Here is a 20,458-nt window from a genome sequence, read left to right as displayed (position 1 = left end):
TCCACGCGATCTTCTTCCTGATGTGCATGCGCAGTAGGATCATCTTGCCGGTACGGATCTACTGCGCATGCGCCAAATGTCATGCGCATGCGCAGTAGATCGTACCGGCGAAATGATCCTACTGCGCATGCGCCGTTCAAAGCAGGAAGATCGCGTGGAAGAAGATGTCGTCTGTGAACTCCCTGGACTGGACCTGCGCAGAAGGGTAAGTAACAAGTTAGGGGCATTTGCCCAGCGGGACGGGTAGGCCAGGGGGAGGAGGGAGGGGGGGCAACAAACGGGAGGGGGGTGGGGGGTTTGCGCCGACTAGGTTTCCTTCCCCTTTAAAGTTTATAGTCCACAGCTGCATTGTTTGTACTGACAATGTGGCCCCTCCTGATCCCTTTAAAGGTAGGACTACACAGACGCTTTCAGCGCAATCTGACGCGTTGCAACAAAATTCCGGCGTTAAATCGCATGTGATGGAAATAAGGTAAGTGAATGCATTGTCGGATGAAGTCGCAGCATTGATCCGATGTGACACGACTGTCTGATGCAGACGCTGAACGCTACGTCTGTATTCGACAGTCGTGTTGCGTCATATCAACACTGCAACTTCATCCGAAATTTCTATCTCTTACCTTATTTCCGTCGAATGGGATTTGACACTGGTGTTTTGTCGCAGCGCGTCGGATCGCCAAAAAGTCCGTGTCGTCCTACCCTAAGAGTGAGGGGTGGGTGATGCAGCATCAGAGCCTCAGGGTGGTGTGGGAGGCACAATTGCCCCTGGCAATAAGGGAACATATACAACTATAAATAAGATAAAAGGTGACTAAACTCAAAGTCATTTTATTATAAAGATTGCTATAGCAACAAGCAAAAATTGCTTTCTTTGATTCCTATGTTAAAAAAATGTACTGAGTGCATAACATAACAAGCATTATATTATACCAAGGTACAAAAACAACTGTTCGATTCTTAGGGACAAATAGTGACAAATTTGTGTCTTAGTTTTAATATTTGCCCAGGCCGGGATTTGTGGTGAGGCCACAAAGGCCGGGCCTAGGGTGTCAAATTATTAGGGGCAGCATGCCGCCTGGCCGCTTGCTGAGGAGCACTGAGCGGGTGGTGTTTTTAGGCTGACGCTAAATCCCTGTGTCAAACAATTTATGTGTGTGTGATAATGTCTAATATAATTGTGAAATTGTGGAATGTTTTTCCCCTCTGCACAACCAACAAAAAAACCTATTGTATTAGGTGCCTACTTATATGAGAACCCATTGTACATGCATATAAATAGGTTCCCCCTAATGTGAAGGAGTTGAATGAGACAGCAGGGCAGGAGTGGGCTCTGCAGTGAAAATATAATCAATATTAACAGAAAACTGGGGGACCCCACCAATATGGAAGTTCATTTTGCTCCCAAATATCCATATATTATATGCCAGATGCTTATTTATCTTACAATCAAATACTAGTGTGGATTAAACTGATTTAAATTGCATTGCATTACAATTTGTTATTTTTGCCCATTTCTATCTTCTTCATTTAACTACCAATTCATTTCAGCCCAGTTCCTGTGTAATAAATCTGGGTTCACTTTCTGCTTGCATTGGTATTTACTGGGAATCATTGGGGTGTCACCACAGTCATATCACTACTATATCAAACCATACTAATGGGTAAACTACACTAATTAATGCTTGAAGTTTTGGATTTTGCTTACCACCTACAAAGTACATACCTTGTAAGATGTCATTCTGTTCATGTATCAGCTTTCATTCTGTTCTTATATCGTGTTTTCTTTCCTCGCTGGATAATAACCTCTGCGGCCACTAGATGGCACACCCGTATCAACTGGATATTGCTTTAAAAGGAACTGGCAAACAGTTCAACTTCTGGATTAGTTGATTATTGTCCGTTATCACAATGTCTTATATGGCTTAATCAAAAATAAAATAGATAAAAATAATTAAAAAAATATTTGTATTAACTGAAATCCAAATTGGAATGGAACCCAATGACCAGGAACAGCCAACAGGACGACATTAGATCTATTAACCCATGTCTTGCCATTCAGTTGAATCTTTAAAACTGCACAGCATGTCCAAAGCACTTAGTACAGAGACGTCAACTGACTCCATGTCATCAGAAATACAAGGATCCAGTGCTGGCATTTAAAGTCCACATTCATGGTTACACCAAAAATTTAAGTGGAATTTGGTCTTCAGCATATTAAGACTGGATCATTATCCCCCTGATGAAATGGAGGTAGATGAGATCTCTGGGTACACCCATACAAGTCACATGCTATGCCTTGGATTGATAATTAGTGATTGTTGTAGACTGTAGGTAGCTATGGACCATACTAAGTCCTAACCTAACCACTGAGCACAGCAGCATGTGGATTTTCAGTGGGCGCAGCTAATGCCCCATTTTACAGACCTAAGGGAATTTGCAAAAAAAAAAAAAAAAAAACGGACAATGATTTTCTAACTGAATTCTACTAAAGCCAGAGCTATATGGTCACAAACACACTGCAGAATGGATTGCCAGAGGCATACATACATACTTACAGACATAGAGGACTTGAGGAAGGCCACAAAATACCAAGCATAAGGCCATACGTTTTTAATGCAATTAGGAACACATTGGATACACCTCTCTACATGCAAGCATACTCCTGTGCATACTACACTATAATAAATAGACTAAATTGATAGCACAATACAATAATGATCTGTAAAATAATGTTAGGATTATATAACGTTTGCACATGTCTGTGTTTTACAGCATGTAGTGAAATATGGTTCCTGTTGGGGCGGGAGGAGAGTTAAAAATAAATAACACAACATAACACAAAATACTTTAGAAATAATCGTAATTTTAACACCAACACCAATTTTAACACTTGCGAAAGATTTAACTTCTCTCTCTTTATTTCTGTTCCAAATATAATAATGTATATGACCAGCAGAGGGCAGCCCTGTATTACAATTGTTCTGGCCACTATGCTCTGGAACAATTATTCAGCTCCTTTGGCTGCTCATACATATGACTTTCCTTTAATTCTGCACACATGCGCCAGTGATGGCAAAGTACAACCTACCTGCTAGGCCATGGTGCACCCAAGGTCAGTACATTTATGCTGGATTATCATACCGTCCCCAGCCTCAGGTCAATACATTTATGATGGACTATCATAGCGCCCCCGCGCCTCGGGTCAATACATTTATGTTGGATTATCATACTGCCCCCAGCCTCAGGTCAATAAATTTATAATGGATTATCAATTTATCATATTGTCCCCAGCCTCAGGCCAGTACATTTATACTGGAATATTATACTGTCCCCCAGCCTCAGGTCAATACATTTATACTGGATTATCAAACCGCCCCCAGCCTCAGGTTAATACATTTATGATGGATTATTATACTGTCCCCAGCCTCAGGTCATTACATTTATGATGGATTATTATACTGTCCCCAGCCTCAGGTCATTACATTTATGATGGATTATTATACTGTCCCCAGCCTCAGGTCAATACATTTATGATGGATTATTATACTGTCCCCAACCTCAGGTCAATACATTTATGCTGGATTATTACACTGTCCCCAGCCTCAGGTCAATACATTTATGATGGATTATCATACCGCTCCAGCCTCAGGTCAATACATTTATGCTGGATTATCATACCGCCCCAGCCTCAGGTCAATACATTTATGATGGATTATTATACTGTCCCCAGCCTCAGGTCAATACATTTATGATGGATTATCATAACTGACAAATAAAGCTGTCATACATCTACTAATAATTGGTACCATTTAACACGAGGCCAATCAGAAGGAGACAATACCCAGTGGAGCGATAAAGGAAGAGAGTAGACTTTGGGAAGCGTCTATGGGGGCAGATTCACTAAAGGGCAAAGTGGCTGGCGCTAGTGTCAATTCGCCAGAAATCCCATCTGCAGGCACATCGCCAATTCACTAACAGGAGTAGATTACAACTCACTAGCGAACAAGACCATCGCTAACATTTGTTCACACACTATCGCCAGGCGACTCTGCAAATTCAGTAAAGTATGAATGTTTAGTGGCTGGGTGGTGGGCCCTTGAGTTGGGTACCAAGTGGGGCACAGTTAACCTGACTCTGAAAATCTGCAATTTCTGGGGTTCAGTATGAAACAGACAGCCAAAAAGTTGAAATGGGGATCCAGCTCCTACAAGGCAATAATCCTAAACAAAACTCAAAGGCTACCATGAGCTGCTTAAAGAAAAGCAAACTCAAGATTTTAAATTGGCCCTCAGAGTCCCCTGACTTAAACATGATTGAGAATCTCTGGGTTGGTCCTCAACTTTCCAAGACAGTCCAAGTAGATTGGATTTGGAATTAGAAGGGAGCTGCAAGGAAGAGTGGGAAAAAATTCCTACAAGAACTGAAAGTCTTTTAGTTGGATACAAAAAGGGATGTTTCTCAATACTGGCTAATTAGGGTACCCAAACTTTTGCACACGCCACAGTTAGTATATCCTTTGTTCCAGAATTAAAATGTAACAGTGCAAATATGTTGTTTAATTAACCACTGATTTCTGAGGTAGTTATTTGCACAAAACTGACTAAACATGTAATGTGGCAAAGGGTGCCCAAAGTGTTGCATTTAGTTGATTTGTTTGTGCTCTGCATGGGAAAAGGGTCCAATTAATCCCTAATCTAATTATGAGTAGCCTAATAGGAGCATAAGGGTGTTTTAGCGTTGCAAACACCATAAAAAAATATATACAAGCTTTAAAGGACATGTAAAGCCTACATTTTCCTACCATGTATATAAGTTGGGCATATATTCGCTACCCAAGCCACATCATTTGTACTGCATATACCCCCTCCATTTGCCCCCATCACATTTTCCTAAAACAAATACTGTAGCAGCTTTTATCCAGTGGCCATTTTCCCTCTGACACATCATCAATAACATTGCCATCTGCAAACAGGACATTTGTGCTATAAAGTTCATGCAATGCAGAATGCAGGTTTACACAGGCACAACATACTTTGATAAAAAAAAGTTCTGCTGTTGTTGAGCACTGTAATGGTTAAGCTGAGCTCAGGAGAGGTGGTTAGAGGAAAAAATAGGATCAGACTGCTAGAGTTTCTATGGGAACCAGCAATGCTATCACTTCATTGGCTGTTAGACTGGAGGGTGTGTTTAGTAATCTGAGCTGAGAAGAACTGAGCATGCTCATGAGCCAACAGCCAAAGCAAATTCCCGAGGGAGGGGGCAGAGTGGGTTAGAGGAGGAGAAGGAATTCTAAGTGATTAAAGTGATGCCGCAGCCTTACTTTTTACCTTTTAACAACCAGAGCGGCAGGTATCTAAAGAGGCTGTTCACTGATTACATTTTTGTGGGTGGGGGGGGGGGGTGTTACATGTCCTTTAAATCTATCAGTAGTGTAACTACACAAAACAGAGAAGAATGATACCTGGCCTTGGTTTGTGGAGGACTGAGACCATTATTTGAAAAACTTACTAATATGTGCTGCCTAATGCACATGGAATGGCATATGATTATTATAATTATATGATTATATTATGGGTAAGTGCCAAAGAAACCAGCTTCCCTAATCCCTTGCTCCTTCGTTATAATCTCTCCTTCTGCCGCTCAGTAGCTCCTATTTGTGTGATGTGGTAGGGAAAGTTGCCCTTGTTTCCTGCTTTGACGCGGCAGTGATATTGATTTTGGCCCGTGCTTGTGTTGCCATTGAGGTTTTGTACATACACGTCAAGTGATTCCAATTATGTGTGGTCCTTAAATTGCTGGAATATTTCAGCGTGTGTTCTGCATGGAGTGCTTCTATTATCTCTGCATTCCACTGTTCTTGCTGCCGTTTAAAGAACTCACTGAGGACAACTGAAGAGAATTCTTCTTTTCAGTGGCATAACTATAGAGGAAGCAGAACCCGCAGTCACAAGGGGGCTATGAACAGAGGGGCCCGGACTATGGGGTCTGCTTCCTCTATAGCTAATAAGAAAACCTTCCTCCCCAGCAGCTCTCTTACCAGCGAGGAAGGGGACGCAAGTTGGGGTGTGGTATGGGCGGAGCCATGGTGGGGTTGTCCGTCTTTTAGTATGCTACGGAGCTTCATATTCTGAAACACTTGGAAACACTTGCAATTGGTCTTCACTTTATTTTTATTTTTGTTTTTTTTAATTATTTCGCTTTTTGTTCAGTAGCTCTGTGGTTTGAAATTTCAGCAGATATCAGTTGCTGGGTTTATATTTCCCTAGCAACCAGGCAGTGGTTTGACTGAGAGACTTATAGATGAATATAAGATGTGATGAATAGAAATATGAGTAATAAAAAGTAACCATAAAGTTGTAGCCTCACACAGCATTCATTTTTAGCTGCTGGGGTCAGTGAACCCCATTTGAAAGCTGGAAAAAGTCAAAAGAAAAATCATTTAAAAACTATAAGGAATAAAAAATAAAGACCAGTTAAAAGTTGCTAAGAATCAGCCATTCTATAACACTGTAAAAGTGAAATTTTGGTATTTTTATCCTGTGACATAGGCCTCAAAATAATCTTGCTGCATATTTTTATTTTTACAGAATAGGGGTCTCAGGTAAGTGAATATAATCACTGTGGGTTCCTAACATTTAACAGCCCCAATGATTATACCTTTCCTACTTCTTTAACATCATTTTACAGAGGGGCTGGCAGTGTTGTGCTAATTCTATCTCCTTACGTAACTAGATTGTTATGCTTTCAGTTTCACCAAATTTAGATTAGATTCAATGATATTTAGCCTTGCTGTAAACAAAAATAAACCATTGCTTCCAGGAACAACATTTTGTATTATTCCACTTCTCTTCAATGTATTTTAGGTTTCCTATAGTGTTTAAATACAGAATTTAAAGGAAAGAATGTATTGGAGTCATGAACACAATCTCTCTCACTAGAACAGGTATGGCTAGTAGTTTCTAGAATTATACAGTGGGGCAACTAGGAGCCCAAAAGCCTCATTAATGACAACAGAACTGTGTGCAAAAGTGTCATTTTGGCACAAAAAAAAATTTAAATTTTCTACCACAATACAGCATATTTTACAAAAAAAAAAAATATTGGAAGATCTGAAAATCAAATGCAAGTTGTGTTCTTCCTTAAGGGTTGGGGCAAGGGAGCAGATTTGGGGAGATTTAGTCACCTGGCAACTAATCGCCTCTTCTGCGTGGGAACAATCTCCCTGAACTGCCTTCCGTCTGCCTTCAGTCTGCTTGAATGAAGAATCGCCTGCACTAATACACTCGCGGAGCTTAGATTTCCGAAGTCGCCTGAAGTTGAAGCAAATTGCTCGATTTTTTCATGAAAACATTCGAATTGCCCGATTTTTCTGTGAAAACATTTGAATTGCTCGATTTTTAAGTGTAAACGTTGAAATTGCTCGGTTTTATCGTGAAAACGTTCGTATTGCTCGAATTTTTTGTGAAACCGCTTGAATAGCTCGATTTTTAAGCGAAAACGTTAGAATTGCTCGGTTTTATCGTGAAAATGTGCAAATTGCTTGCATTTTTTGTGAAACCGTTCCTGCTCTTTAGGAGAGAAATGCTTTGTGTCTCAGTGAGACATGGGTCTCACAGACACATTCAGTTACACATTCAGTTACATTCAGTTACATTGAGAAGGAAAAACAGCAGCCTGCCAGAAAGCATTTCTCTCCTAAAGTGCAGGCACAAGTCACATGACCAGGGGCAGCTGGGAAATTGACAAAATGTCTAGCCCCATGTCAGATTTCAAAATTGAATATAAAAAAATCTGTTTGCTCTTTTGAGAAATGGATTTCAGTGCAGAATTCTGCTGGAGTAGCACTATTAACTGATGCGTTCGGAAAAAAACATGTTTTCGGATGACAGGATCCCTTTAAGCCGCCTGCCACAGGAGTTCAGAGCAAGGAAAAGACAGGCACAAGCCGGGCTGTCCTAGTTTGTTGGAAAAGGTAGAAGCAGAGAGCCCTGCCCCGTGGGAAGGAGAGCAGCATTGTCCTACACACACACACACCTGGCTGATGTCAGCACTGGGATTGGGCTGAACCGGGGAGGGAGAACAATCCTGGAGACAGGAAGTGGGGAGGGAAAGAGACAAGAGATAGAGACTCGAACCTGCTGAAGGCGAGAAGCCAGTGCCTTGGAATGTGAGTCAATGTGAGAGCCTGAGCGAGCAGTGTACTGATCCTTTCCCACGGGGGACCGTGCCACCTACCCACCAGGTGAGCCTCAGCACAGCGTTTCCCTCAGCTGCTATTGGCTGCAGCTTTTAGCGCACGGAGCTACTGATTTCTGCTTCACGCATCAACTTTGTCCCGGGTTAAATAAAACGCAAGAGGTGATTTGTTTTGTTTACGCTCAAAAGCAGAGTTTTTTTGTTATGGAACTCCGATCTTTCTCCAGTGATAGCTGTTGGTTTTAATCAGGGACAGGGATTGCGCAAGGCTTGTCACTGGGGCTGGACTCAATAGACCAGTCAAGTGTTGCACATATGCTGTGTTTATACTGGAGACACTGCAGCTTATCTAATGCTCACAAGGGAGGCGGCCTTATCTTGCTGGGATTCATTTTACAAGAGACAAGAAAATGCAACTCAAAGCGACTTTCCCTATATGATATTTCAGCGCTTTGACATTTCTTTAGACAAGTAATAGCAGTTTTTCTATCCTTGTCTGCTTCCTTAAGGGGTTATTCACTTTTAAATGATCTTTTAGTATGATGTAGAGAGTGAGATCATTTGCAATTCGTTTTCATTGTTTGTAGTTTTGAGTTGTTTAGCTTTTTATTCAGTTTGCAATATCGGCAATCTGGTTGCTAGGGTGCAAATTACTGTAGCAACCATGCACTGATTTGAATTAGAGACTGGAAAATGAATAGGAGGGGGCTGAATAGAAGGATAAGTAATACAAGAGTAGCAAATACCATAATTTTGAAGCTTTAAAGAGATCATGATACATCTGTCATAATATTGCCTTTGAAAGCTTGCCCCATGTTCCTGTATGAGAGGGCTGCCATATTTGTGCAGCAGGAGTCCGTTAGCATTAGAATCTCTAACTGACGGGCTGAGATGGGACAGTCAGGTTTAGGAACTTCAACTAACAATTACTTACAAAAATAAACCTCTCAGCAAAAACCATCAACATGACCTATAGGCAACTTTTAATGTACATTCATATTTTAAAAAGTCTTTTTTTAGTGTCAGTATCACTTTAAAGGACCTTTTGGTGTTCCATCCTTTGAGTTTTTGTCTCAGTGTGTTGCTAGGTTTGAAAAACACAGGGACGTGGTGTTTGTTGAAAATCCTCCTGAGTTTCTCTGACACTCCAGCTACATATGGGATGACTATGTTTCACCTACTATGTGTTTCCGGGCGGTTATTTCTATAGGTGTTCCTGTTGGGCTTGGTTGCTGCTGTTTTGACAAAGGCCCATTCTGGGTAGCCACATGCTTTCAAAGCTCCTCTAAGATGTTTTTGCTCTTTGTCTTTGGACTCTGTATCAGTTGCCACACATTCCGCCCTGTTGCGCAGAGTTCTAATGACACCCAGTTTGTGTTCCAGCCAATGGTGGGAATCAAACAACAGATATTGATCCGTATGAGTGGGTTTCCTGTATACTTCCGTCTTCAAGTTACCCCCATCTTGGATGCATATCAAACAGTCTGAAAAGGCAAGTTTGTTCTCGTGGACATCTTCCCTTGTGAACTTGATGTTATTGTCCACTGAGTCCGCCACGTCATTGGATATAATTTTAACCCAAGTGTCATCCACATACCTGAACCAGTGACTCGGTGTAGTTCCCTGGAAAGTAAGTTAGACCCTCCTTTCCACTACCTCCATGTACAAGTTTGCTACAATGGGAGAGACTGGAGAACCCATTGCACAGCCATGATGGACATGTTGCTTATTCCATCTGAAATTGCTGAGTACTATTGTGAAGGATGCTGCCCAAATTTAGTTAGATTTGATTTGTTGGCCTTCAGGGAGCAGGTGGGGAGATGCCAACCCTTGTCACTTATGTCACAGACTGGTTGGAAGGAATTGGTTAGTGGCAACTCTTTGCTCAATAACCATATACAATGTGATTGGCTGAGTGCCTAACTTTCTATGTGGCCTGCTCCTTACACTTAGTAAAGGGAATCTCCACCCGTCAGCTGTTGTGTTTTTATTTTGTTAATGAAAAGAATCAGCATTCCAATGTACCTTTCTTATACATCTCACACAACAATTTAAAGGTGTTTGTAAATGTAATTGCCATGGAAAGCTGCATGTGACTGGCTTTTTATATTCTTAGCTCTTTTAGTTTGAGCAATAATGTAGCAGAAGCAGGGCCAAGCCAAACGGACACCCTAGGCAACCACACCACCCCAGTGCGTTACTGTGATATTTATTTCCACTGTGAGTCATAATCAAAGTCCTGCATTGGTCAGGTGACCATTTACAAAAGGCCTGCTCTCTCATCTGTGTGGCCAGTCCATGCCTGCCAAGGGTGTGGGCTAGGAGACAGGCCAAAAAAAAAATAATCAAATTGTAGCATGGTGCCAGTCTAGTGTAACTCCAATTCAGGCTCAGAGACAGGCCAGCAAAAAAAATCAAATTGTAGCATGGTGCCAGTCTAGTTTAACTCCAGTTTAGGCTCGGGGGTGGGACATGGAGACATGGGGTCGTCAGGTTTGTTGTTGGTCTGCCAAAACAGCCCACAGAGCTCTAAGTCCGTGCAGGTGAACTGAACTAAGTGATTGCTAAATTATAAGTCTATTGATAGATCTGTTGATAGATTTTGGGGCTGTTGATCCTGACAGCAATAAGAGCAGAAAGCAACCCACCACTTTCCATCACCAATAATTACACTGTAGAATTATTGGGTGCATTTTAGGGTTGAAATTCACACCATGCATCTGCACCATGTGATACCATTCATGGGCACATACTGCGGGCACAAGTGTTAATGGTGTTTTCCCGCTGGCAAAAAATTGCCACTGAGACATTAGCCTTGAGTTTAAATGCAAGGCCGTGTTGTAGTAGGGGAAGAAATATACTGTACAAGGAAGAGGTTGCAGTTGTGCAATAATATCATAAAATGATGCACATGCGATTGTGCGCACACCCGCCCACACCCACACAAATGGGAACAAAAACAAGTGCTGTGTCACTCTGCCAACCTTTACCATCGATGTTGCACCATGTTGTTTAAGTAATTATTAAATGATTCAGTTGGCCACTGTGGTGGTTCACCTTTGACTTAACTTTTAGTATTATGTAGAGTGATATTCTGAGACAATTTACGATTAGTTTTTGTGTTTTTTGAGTAAAACACTAGGGGATGCAAATATTTTGAGTATCACCAGCGAGAAACTTTAATTAAATCCAACCTGCTGATGCACACTCTTTAAATAGGTTGTTTTCAGATTGTTCACCATAAACAAAGACTTTTTTTCAATTATTTTCTATCTTATATTTTTTTTATCGTTTTCCCAAAATCTAAATTGAATATTCCTGTTAGTGATGTGCGGGCCGACCCGAGGCTCGCTCGGTTTTACCCGCAGGTCGGACGGGTTCGGCCCGACCCCTGGACAAAATGCGCGGGGCGCGGATCTATAAATAAAAGGGACCAGCGGGCCCGGGTTGGATGCAGTTAGGGAGCGGGCGGGTTATTGTCGGGTGCGGGTTGAGAAATTCTCGACCCGCACATCTCTAGTTCCTGTCTCTATAGTGTCTCAGTCTGGCTGCTCAGTGATCCAGAATCAGACCCTGAACTGTTACAATTTGCTACATTTAGTTGATACAATTAGTTGATACATTTCTCAGCAGCAGCTGTGGAATATTAGCAACTATTGTATCAATTCTAATCACTGCCTGTAATGAAACTCAGCAGGAACAAAGATAACAAATGTATCAACTAAATGTCTCAATTTAAACAGTTAAAGAGCCAGCGACCCCCACTTCCCAGAGCTGCTTTAAAAGGTGAAAAATAAAACTTCAATAATAAAAAAAAAACAGTCACACATAGAAAGCAACTGGAAAAAGTCTTAATTTCTGGTGAACTGAATCTGAAACCAACTGAAGTGAAAAAAGTGTTTGAAGGTGAACAACCCCTTGATTTACACGGGGCGATTTGTTGCCCGCGTATTTAAAAAGCGAGGAACAGCGACTAGTCGCTCGTTTTGTATTTACATAGAAAGTAAAGGAAATCGCCAGGTACTATACACACACAATGCTACTTAAAAGCGCCAGTAGCCTAAAAACGCACTGAGACCCTTTTCGGAGCAATCTGATTGCCCAACATTTTGGCACCTACATTTTATTTTTTAATTTCAGGTTATGAGGGATTTTGGAGACCCACTTTAGTGGGACTCAATTATGGGACTCATAGGTTAAGCCAGGGATTCCCAACCTTTAGAACCCGTGAGCAATATTCAGAAGTAAAAGTAGTTGGGGAGCAACACTAGCATGAAAAATATTCCTGGGGTGCCAAATAAGTGCCATTTAGTAGCCCCTATGTGGATTGTCAACCTACATTGAGGCTCTGTTTGGCAGTGCACCTGGTTTTTATACAACCAAAACTTGCCTGAAATATGAAAAGAAGCTCCTGCTTTGAGGCCACTGGGAGCAACATCCAAGGGGTTGGAGAGCAACATGTTGCTCACGAGCTACTGTTGGGGATCACTGAGCAATCCTGGAGTAATTGAGGCTCAGTTTATGGCTTTGGTGCAGTTTAACTTGGGCCTTTCATTTGTGTTTCTTTTTTGGAAAGTGAGATGCTGGACATTGGATGGTGTCCACTTCTCAGTAAGCTTCCCTTGTAATGCAAGATGTTTGATCTGTGCAAGTCAGCAGTAATTATTTTGACTATATATGAGGAGTTGTATTAACTGCTCTACCAATACTCCAGCACAGAACTACAAAATAACCTTCTCAATGGATAAATTGAAATTGTTGATGATGTACACCTTTTCCCAGTATGTTTAACTTTTTATTTGGGGCTAAATCTGAAAGCAGACCCTGTGACTGCAGGGGGGTCCAGGAGGTATAGGGGCCCCATGAGGTCCTAACTCATGTACAATTTCAATAAATATTGGTAAAACAGGTCAACCTCTAGACATTTTGGGGGCCTGAAAAATAATATACTGTGGGGCCCAGTAATGTCTAGTCTTTTTTTATCCAAGTTCAAGTGATACTATCTTGATTTTGGGAGTTGCAGTTCTATAAATGTTATCTAAGTAAGTTACTTTGGGCCACATGAAGGACACCTGTGGCCTTACCTGAGTAGTGACAGATTTGGGTGCCTTGGAGGATACTAAAGAAGTAGTATTTCTGTCAGTGTGGGTACACAAGGGGAAAATCATGCAATGGCCATATTCTGATTTAAATAGTATTTATTGAACTGCGTTTCTGCTTGAGAGAGAGCTTACCTCCATATGTACCTATACCAAGGAAAGTAGAATATTCCCCTGTTAACCTAACTGTCATCTACCAACTGGCAGCTTGATACATGTGTGTGGCTTTAGCTGAATATAGTATTGCAGGGAAAGTTAATGGCTGTGGTTTGTACTTGTAGAAAGGGATCCAGTACTAGTTTTGAGTTCACTCTTCTCCACCTACATAATTAGGAGTTCCAGGAAATAACAGGTACATAGAGATCTTTCATTCGTTAACAGAGTATCATTTTACTGCCCCTTTATCTACTCGTAAGGGCATAACCTGTTTTTTTTGGTGATACTAGATCTTTTCTTTGTGCCGGATCACCTTGATTTTATTCATTTTACAGTAACGGCACTGGTAAATTCTTATAAAGCATCCAGACAGCGTAAGATTTGTAAGGAAAAAAAATGCCAGAACTAAGTTTAAAGGGCTTCCCCCCTGGTGCTGCAGGCTGACACAGAAACTCACACCAGGCTCTTCTTTTCACTTTACAGACTCATTATGATCTATTAGGGGATTTAAAATGATATACATAAATGCAAATAATAAGCTCTTAATGGGTGTCGAAGTAAAGCTGTATATTTCTTGGTGGCACGAGAAAATTCTAATAGCAACAAGCCTACAGCATTAAGAGAGCATTGCATTCTGGGATGGTGGGTGGAGAAATGCTAATGAATACCTTCTCAGGTGTATCACCTTTCATCTCTACATGTACCAGCAGCTACCTTAGGCAAATATTTGCTTTTTTTCATTTATTATAGGACAGCTTTTAAACCAAAAGCCATGGGATTGAATTCATATATCGTCTGTTTCTGCAAACACCTGTTCCAACCTTAGTTGGGTTCTCTTCTTGCTTTGTCTCAAGTCTATGTATTATACTTTTTATAGTAACATCATATAGTCCTATGCAATGACTGAAATCTAGTGTAGTGGAATTACAGGTAATGTGGGCAGAATTCATGCTTCTGCTCAGTGCCACCTCCAGTCAGGCATATAGAATGCAACCCATGTTGCCATCATTGAATGGCCATGGTTTGTATGGAAACACAGCTGCCAGGATGGTGACATCTCCATCGTTGTAGTCTAGCCAACTGGAACAATAGTTGCCAGCTAGACTAAGCCAGTCTGGCATGATCGACCACGTTCATTGAAGGTTGGCCAATGTATGATAACTTGAACTAATGTCTAATCCCCTGCTGTGACATTAGGGAACAGTTAATGGAGCAGTTCTACAGATTTTGCCATTCTGTACACCAATATGAATAGTAATTGTTGAGCTCTTTTCAAATCTACATGCAATAAAAACTGTGCAGCATTTCATAAGTGAGAAGTTGCTGCTGTAATTAGCAGCGTGAAGGTTAATTATACAGCCCACAGACCCCCAGTAATGATACAGCGCTGCTGCTATGTGTACTTGGCTAAATGGATGTAGTCAAGGTTTGGAATATGATCAATAATAATCTACCAAATTGACACAAGTCTCTGCTTTAACACTCTCCTGATTGGGAATCCTTCTGGATTCCCCATTTTGATCTTTAAAGGGAAAGCATACCACTATTTTAAAGCATACCACAATTTTTACATACAGTTGTGCTTATGTAGAAAAGGTGCACAAATGCTATCTCAACTGGCAGAAATAAATATCTGTGTATTTTTTTTGCACATACCAGATTCCACTGATTGAAAGGAAACCATGATAACCTGTATCTGTTCACAGGAAGCAGCTCACCAACCACTTTAGGCTCATAGGTAACCCTCCCTTACTTTGTTCAGTTGAAGTCCCTCTGCTATCAACAGAATCTGTGCACCACCAATTATGGAAAGCAGAGAGACTTTAATTACCAGGACCCACCATTTCATGATGGAGCAAGATGAGGGAGGCCTTGCAATGCACTATGAGCCTAAAGTGTCCATACTAGTGATGTGCTGGCCGACCCCAAACCCGTGGAACCCATAGGTTGAGTAGGTTCGGGTCGACTTCTGCATACAATTGTACACTATAAGATCTTTCCCCTAGTATGCTGCCCAAAGGCAGGGCGACATTGGCTCATCCGATTGTTTGGCTCTAGGGCCAAATGATCGGAGTGCAGTGGGATATCAAACCTGCCTGATATCTGGCCAAATTTTGACCAGTTATCGGTCAGTGAGGCCTGTTGGAAGGCCATATACATGGGCAGATAAGATGCCGAATTGGTCTAAAGGACCCGAATTGCCATCTTAAATCTGCCCGTGTATGGCCTTCCCTTTAAGGAATGTTGGGCAATGGTTTTATTTTAAATCTGTGGTTTCTGTCCCCAGTTTTTTTATCTGCATTCAGAGTTAAATTTAATTCCCCTGGTACAGGCTTGAACTTATTTATCCATGTATTCATGAGCTGGGAAATATAAGGTCATATCATCTTGGCAGGGTGAAGAAGATTAGTCTTATCAGTCTAGATCACTTTCACTGGGCACATTGCTACCACAATGTATTTTTCATGTTCCTCAACCCGGGACTTTTGGTTACATCAGCAAGCTAGAACTTTGAACTGACAATCTGAGTGAGGCAGAAACTCATCACACTCATCTAGGGTTGCCACCTTTTCTGCAAACAAATACCAGCCTACCTGTATCTGTTATATCTCCTCCATATTATGTAAATGTGTCATTTATAGCCGTTGTGCCAGTAAAGAAATACGTTCCTGAGGCCCCCAAACTTCAGTGAAGGTGATCTGTTTCACCAAGAAATACTAAATGGGAAACCGAAACCTGGTTAGGGTGAGAAGGGCTAAAAGGAGTCAAAAAGCCCTTTACTAGTAATTTACATGCAAAGTGAAGCCTTCTGAAATCAGAAGGTATTTACTTAGAAATACTGAACCTGTGCATTTGTTAGTAGCTCTCTCGTTCTGTTTACTCAATACAGGTATGGGGCCTGTAATTGTTATCTACAATACTTGGGACCTGGGGTTTTCCGGATACTAGATCTTTCCGTAATTTGGGTCTTCATACCTGAAAACTACCAGAAAATCACCTAAACATTAATTAAACCCAATAAGCTGGCTTTGCTTCCAAATTATATCTTAGTTTGGATCAAGTACAAGGTACTGTTTTATTATTACAGATTTAAAAGAAATATTTTTAAAAAATCTGAATTACTTACATAAAATGCACTCTATGAGAGATGCCCATTCTGTAATTTGGAGCTTTCTGGGTAACAGGTTTATGTTTTGTTATTATTATTACAGGTATAGGATATATTATGTGAAATGCTTGGGATATGGGGTTTTTCAGTAAGGGGTAGTTCTTAAATTCGAATCAGCATAGTTAAGTCGACCGAAGTTTCCTCCAGAGGCAATACCGGGCGACTTAGTGATATCAATTATTTCAAATGAAGACGCATTTTTGGGAGATTTGTTGCCCGCAGTCGCTCATAAATAGTTGGGGGTGACAAATCTCCTCGTCTGCCACTGCCCTTAGGCTGCTAGAAAAAAAAAGATATTGAATAAATCGAATAAAATTGTGTTGCCAACAAAACTGATTTATGCTACATTAGTAGCAGAGGACCCTGGTCCGTAGAGTTTATAATCGAAAAGGAGAGGGGGGTAATTATACCGGGGCATGGGTATAATTAAATGCAGCCAATTTATTTCAAAATCTAACCTGCTGCTTGGAAATATTCCCTCAAAGATAAACTGTGGTTGAGAACTTCTAGTCCTGATTTGTCCAGATGACACTTCCATACCTCCCAACTGCCCAATTTTTCATGGGATCGTCCCGATTTTGACAGCTCAACCCGCAGTCCTGGATTGCTGCTGAAACGTCCCGACTTTCTCTTTGATCTCCTGCATTGAACAGCCATAAAAATATACAAAGTTTCTACAAATCAACTGACTTTTGGCAGAGAGCCCAGAATACGTGGCAGGTGCACTTAGATACATTTGTTACAATTTAAGATAAGCAAAGAAACAATTGTAACTATTTAAGATAAGCAGGTCTCTTGGGGAAACTGAGACTTGCAGTTTAAAGGGCAATTCACCTTCATTAGCAAAACTGTAATAATACATTAAAGCTGAACACTAAAACCCCAGAAATGTGTTCAAACTTTTCATAACCTGCCAAATTTTGTAAAATGGGGACATGGTAATAGTTGTAAAACAGGCATGGTTAAAAAATTTTGCCGCACTGCGTGCGCCTAGTCTTTTCGTCCCTCTTTCGACTTTTAAAATGTTGGGAGGTATGCACTTCTTTGACATGTCTGAAGGAGAGAGATATTTTGGTGACAGACAGACAAAAGCCATTCCCCTCTGTGATGGATAGAAAGTGTCACACTTAAAAGCTTTCCTGTCACTTATTCAGCTGATATGGAAACTGGTGTGGCAGAGCCTGGCCCCGTTATCTGTTACACCTTTAAAACTAATATCCATGATGCATTTATTGCTTCCATGCCTTCAATGTTCATTGATTTCTTCCCAGGATTCATGCTCCAGAAAACCCCAGGTCCTGAGCATTCTGGATAAAAGTCCCATTCCTGTACAACTTTTCTCTGTGCAGCTCTTCTTCGTTATATTAGAAACTTCTGCACACATATCCACTGTAAACAAAGCAAGCAGGGTCGGACAGGGGGGCCCACCGGGTCCACTATCCAAGGCCCCCCTCCGACCTCCCCCCGCCTCCTACCATGACGTAGGAGCGATTGGCGTGCACACATGAAGGCGCGCTCAGCGCAGGCGTCATAGCGCTGAAATTTTTTTCAGGCAGAATCCTAATTTGAGGAGAGGGGGTCTGTGAGGGTCGGGGCTCACCGGGTTTTTTTCCGGGTTTCCCGCCAGGCCAGTCTGACAATGAAAGCAAGTTCAGCAGCTGTTATGTTACAATTGTGGATTTCTGCATGAATTCCATGTATAGCTAGCTGCACATGGGTTGATTTAATTTAAATCAAAGCTTAAATAATTGAATGGAATAGGTATTTTTAGGAGGTTATGCCAGGGGTTAAGTTGTTCAGGATAAGTCAGGTTGGCATGCATGTAATTTCATGCTTTAAAGATTATCTGCTGGAGAGGGAGTATTTAAGGCCTAACTGTCCTTTAATTCCCAAACACTGAGCTGGAATGTTGGGGGCTGGGATTTACAGAGATGGCAGCCTGTGAATGTAAGCTCCTATAGGCAGGAAAGTTATTATCCAGCATAATCTAGTTCAACTTTGGCTCTCCCATTTCAGCCTAGCATGGTGTCAAGGCCGATATACATTATTTTATGGATAATGAAACAAGTAAAACAAGTTTTTTTATTTTGTGCAAACAGCATATTGTAATGATCACACACACACACCTTCAGTAGTGTAACTATAGCTTGTATACAAAACTGCTCTTGTAGTAAATTGTTTTGGAACTTTTACATGTATACAGGCCAAACAACAGTGTATGAGAAGTTAAAATATATTAATCTGTGTATTCAGCAGCCCTCTGATCAAGTGTGGTGTACAGGTATGGGATCTGGAAACCCGTTATCCAGAAAGCTGTATATTACCGAAAGGACATCTCCCATAGACTCCATTATATTTAAATAATCCAGATTGTACTTGATACCAACTATATATAATTCATCCTTATTGTAAGCAAAACAATCCTATTTGGTTTATTTAATGTTTACATGATTTTATAGTAGATTTAAGGTATGGAGAGCCACATTATGGAAAGATCCATTATCTGGAAAAAAAACCCCAGCTCCCGAGCATTCTGGATAACTGGTCCTATACCTGTACTATTATCCTAAATGCTTGGGACCTGGGGTTTTCTGGACAAGGGGTATTTTCAATTTTCACCATACCTTTAAGTCTGTTTAATAAACATTTAACTTTTAATTGACTTTCTATGGCACCTTTTAGCAGCCCCTCTGGCATTTGCCAGAACCCACAGATTGCCAGTCCGGGCCTGAGTACGTGGTAAAGACAGTCCGTGGATTACGTACTGTAGGTTTGTTCTTAAATTGAATTTGTATGTAAGTTGAAACATATACATTTACTTATTAAATGTAACTTAGACAGATGTCTGTCTTAACATAGTATTTATTTTTACCTTTCTGTGCTCTGCAGTAGACAACACATGCCAGAGGGGATTGGGGCAGGTGGTTTATTAAAGCTAAATGCTAATAAAGGCCAAGCAAACCACAGTATGTTACTGTAATAGCTCCTGTCTGTAAGTATAAGTTGTATGTAAAGGTGGTCATACACAATTAGATCCGCTCGTTTGGTGAGGTCGCCAAACAAGCGGATCTTAACCCAATATGCCCACTAATGGCTGGGCGAAATCGAGTGAATCTGAACATTCGGATTGCAATGCAGTGAATGGGCACCGACGGGTCGCAGGACCACATCAACTAGCTGATGCGGTCATGGAAAAAAATCAAACTTGCCCGATCAATATCTGGCCGATTTTTGGCCTGATATCGATTGGGAGGACCCGTCGGGAGCTCTCACACACGGGCAGATAAGCTACCGAATCAGTCTAAAGGACTGTTATTGGCAAGTTTTAATCTGCCTGTGTATGGCCACCTCTGTATTGTTTTATTATTACAGAGAATAAGGAGATCATTTTTTAAAAATCAGAATTATTTGCTTAAACCGCTTAGATGCTATGAGATTTGGCCCTCCTGTAATTCAAAGTTTTCTGGATAAATAGTTTCTGGATAAGGGATCTGATATCTGTACAGGCAGCTATTATTGGCCAGTTTGGACAAATTTGACCCTGCTGCCACATCTGACTTTATACATGCCTAAAATGAGCTAGCATTTTGATTAGAATCAGACGGTCACTAACTGGACACACTGGTAAATACATAAAGATAATTGCATACAATGGTCATCACATTCAGACTGTTGAGTTGGTCCTACAATGTTCTAGCCTTTATCTGAATGCTGAAAGACTGGTTCTGTGCCTCAGTTGGTCAGTTTGCCCCTCCAGTTGTCTCCCTAAATTGGAGAGGGATCTAGTCTCTCTGCCCCATGCTATTACTGTATTTGTAATTTGATTAAGTATTTGTAG

The 20,458-nt window shown here is 41.1% G+C and overlaps 1 protein-coding gene across 2 annotated transcripts in view; it reads left to right on the top strand.

Moving 5' to 3' along the window:
- The first annotated feature begins 8,003 nt into the window (after window positions 1–8,003).
- The window catches only part of arhgef16.S (Rho guanine nucleotide exchange factor 16 S homeolog), a 47,593-nt gene continuing 35,138 nt past the window's right edge, over window positions 8,004–20,458 (top strand). Inside the window, exon 1 of one of the 2 annotated variants that reach the window (XM_018228004.2) lies at window positions 8,004–8,242. The gene's annotated coding sequence lies outside the window, so the exon portion shown is untranslated. The other variant, XM_018228005.2, reaches the window with a different exon arrangement.

This window comes from Xenopus laevis, chromosome 7S, assembly GCF_017654675.1.
Source record: "Xenopus laevis strain J_2021 chromosome 7S, Xenopus_laevis_v10.1, whole genome shotgun sequence".
NCBI classification, from domain to species: Eukaryota; Metazoa; Chordata; class Amphibia; order Anura; family Pipidae; genus Xenopus; species Xenopus laevis.
The sequence above is the reverse complement of the archived record's forward strand: the minus strand, read 5'-3'. Positions and strand labels throughout refer to the sequence as shown.